The 3158-nt window shown below is 36.7% G+C and overlaps 1 non-coding gene across 1 annotated transcript; it reads left to right on the top strand.

Annotated features, from left to right (window-relative positions):
* The first annotated feature begins 353 nt into the window (after positions 1–353).
* Positions 354–460, top strand: LOC111743259. The gene has a single exon (XR_002781611.1). It is a non-coding gene; the product is annotated as a U6 spliceosomal RNA (small nuclear RNA).
* Positions 461–3158: the final 2698 nt, after the last annotated feature.

The raw sequence follows: 3158 nt of genomic DNA, 5'->3' as shown, positions 1-3158 counted from the left end.
CAAATTTATATTTTATTGCTAGACTTGACCTTTCATCTGATTTCTAGCTTATTACATCCATTTACATATTGTCTATGGCTACTTTTGCACTAAAACTATTTTTAAATAGCTGCAAAAGAGACTTTAAAGCCCACAAAGCCTGTAATATTTACCACCTGGCCCTTTGCAGAAAAAGCTCAATAATCCTTAGTTTAAATTGACACCTTTATACATATTTCCTTCCCACTCAAATGCCACTGAAATTAGAGTAAAGCTATGCCCAAAGAAAGATCCATAACAGACTGAAAAACAGTAGAAGGTGGCATTGGTGGACCAGGAAACCTGAGAAATTTTCAGTACACAGAAAGTATTTTGTGCTCACTTAGGCAGCATATATACTAAAATTGGAACGATATAGAGAAGATTGGCGTGGCCCCTGTTTAAGGATGACACACAAATTTGTGAAGCGTTCCACATTAAAAAAAAAAAAAGTATTTTTGGGGGAAGCAGACAAGATCAGATCAACAGATAAACAAGTAGGAAAAACTTCAACACAGAATCCAAATAAAAGCTATATATATGAGTTTTATGCTCCAAGCTAACCAAACCAAATTAGTCCTGGAGAAGTCATTGGATGAGTCATTAAAGGAGCAGTAGGAAGATCTGGCCGGTGACCCTTTCACCCAAAGATCTGAACAGTTGCCTGCAGGTTTCATTTATAAACAAAACTAAAACTCTTTGGGAAAGGCTCCTGGCTTCAGTGCTCAGGCCTGAGAAGCAGAGTTCAGCAAGATTTTTATAGTGACAGCTGAGGACAGAAAGAAAAGGTCATCCTGACTCGAGCACTTGCCACCAGGACAAAATGTCATGTCAAAGTTTCTAGAGTGGGAGTTCTGGAATCAAAGACTCCCAGAGTAGCTTCTGGGACTTGGAAGCAGGACATTGTACAAGGAAAGGATGGGAAGCCCACTTTTACTCAGTGGACAAGCTACTTACTCACTGCAATAGATTAAATTGTATCCCTCAAAAAGATATATTGACATTCTAACCCCTAGTACCCCAAAATGTAACCTTATCTAGAAATAGGTCATTGCTGATGTAATTAGTTAAGATGGAGCAAAGTGGGCCCTTAATCCAATATGCCTGGTGTCCTTATAAGAAGAGGAGAGAGAAATACAGAGGAAAAAACCATGTGAAGACACAGAGGCACACAGACACAGAGGGAAGTTGACCACGGGAAGCCAGAGGCAGAGGTTGGAGCCAAACAATGCCTGGGGCTGCCAGAAGCTGGAAAAAGCAAAGAAGGATCCTCTCCTAACGGCTACAGAGATTGCCTGGCCTTGTCAACACCTTGATTTTGAACATTTAGCCTCCAAAACTGTGAAAGAATATATTTCTATTGTTTAAAGCCATCCAGTTTAGGGTATTTTGTTAGGCAGCCCTAGGAAACTCATACACCAGCCCGCACATTCCACTGTGCTGCTTCTTTGTCACCAGGAGAACATGCATTAACAGACAAGTAAACAGAGATTCTCATTTGGTCAAAGAAACAGACCTCCCAACAATAAGAAAAACAATTATCACCAAATGTTTGAGGAAAACGTACACCATTAGAAAGGACCAACTGATTCAAATAATAAAACAACTAAAACCTACGGAAAATTAATAGAGGAAAATTAACAGAATAAGACCTTAAAATAAGTATAACTAATATATTAGAAGAGATTTGATAAGATACTACATTTATTAGCAAAAATATGACTGCTATAAAAAAGAAACAATTGGAGTTCTTGGGACTTAAAATTATAATTGCCAAAAATTTAAAAACTATGCTGTATAACACAATATCATATATTTATTAAGTTGGAAAAAATGTGCACAGAAGACAAGAAAACATCCTAAGGCATACAAGAACATGTGCAAATTTAAACATGTATTTCAAACATCTTAAACAGAAACAATGATAGGGAAAATGAAAATGCAAATCAGGAATGAACTTTTAAAAAAATAAATGAGTGAAAAAAGCCTCTTACGTGGACAAATGACAATATTGTGCTATGAACTAAGGTGTTATAATTAAGCCAACTCTTTACAATCAGGATTTAAAGGGGGAAGAATTAATATTAATGGAGGAAATGAATTCCAGAATAGATATAGCTAAAGGTTAACTTCAGAACCAAAAAAACTAAACTGAGGAATTCTCCCAGAATGCAGTGCAAAAAGAAAAATTCATAAAATGAAAAAAGTTAAAGAAAACTTAAGTAACATGGAAAAGAGGTCCAGGTGATTTCAAATACCTCTCACATAAGTTTCAGAAAGATGGAATGGAAGTCATTACATGAGATAATAAATAATAAAAGAAAATTTCTTGGAGCTAGAGAGACACTAGATTTTAGATGAAAGGGCTCCCTATGATGAATTAGGGGAGTGAGGAAGGACAGAACCCCATACCTATACTACCTCCGTGAAATTTCAGGCCACCAAAGATAGAGAGATAAAATCTCAAAAACTTCCATAGAGAAAAGACAGACTATTTATCTTAGGAAAGAGTATCTAGATTCTAAGTAATTGAGGAGAGAGTAGGTGGTTTGCACATTCTCAAAATTTGGCTCTAGAAAAAAGCTAAGCAGTAGATGGTTTTGCTAGAAGGTATGTCATTAATAATGAGCTAAGAATACTAAAATTATCGCTCTCCTCATAAAGCCTCATGTTCTGACAGGAGTGAGGCAATTATAATTCTAGTCCCCACTATAAATGAACTGGTGCCAAATGTTAATATACCTTCACTCAACTTTTCATATATAATTGTTCTCACATTTATCTCTCATACGAAGCAGAGTTTGTAAGAGCACATTCTAATGTCTAACATACTCACAATCCAAAATAATTTTTGTAAACTCTATGTAGCATAAATTCATATCTTAAATCCCCCACGAAGTCCCACTTTACAGATGATACTGAGGCAAGGAGAGGAGACTGGTCCAGAGTCACACACTTGTAGGTGGCAAGACAAGATCTGACACCCAGAGCTCATGACTTTGCACTGTGTCATGCTGAAAACTTAGCCCTAATCCTTCTACATTCTTGTGTTTGGTCTCTTTTGTGATGAGGGATGTGCATTTGTGCCTTTAGAAGGGCTGGTAAAGAGCCTAGAGACTCAAAACAAAGCAAATCTCTCA

This window comes from Pteropus vampyrus, unplaced genomic scaffold (genome assembly GCF_000151845.1).
Source record: "Pteropus vampyrus isolate Shadow unplaced genomic scaffold, Pvam_2.0 Scaffold4, whole genome shotgun sequence".
In the NCBI taxonomy this organism is placed as follows: Eukaryota; Metazoa; Chordata; class Mammalia; order Chiroptera; family Pteropodidae; genus Pteropus; species Pteropus vampyrus.
Note: the sequence above shows the minus strand (reverse complement) of the source record. Positions and strands in the feature narration are given on the sequence as shown.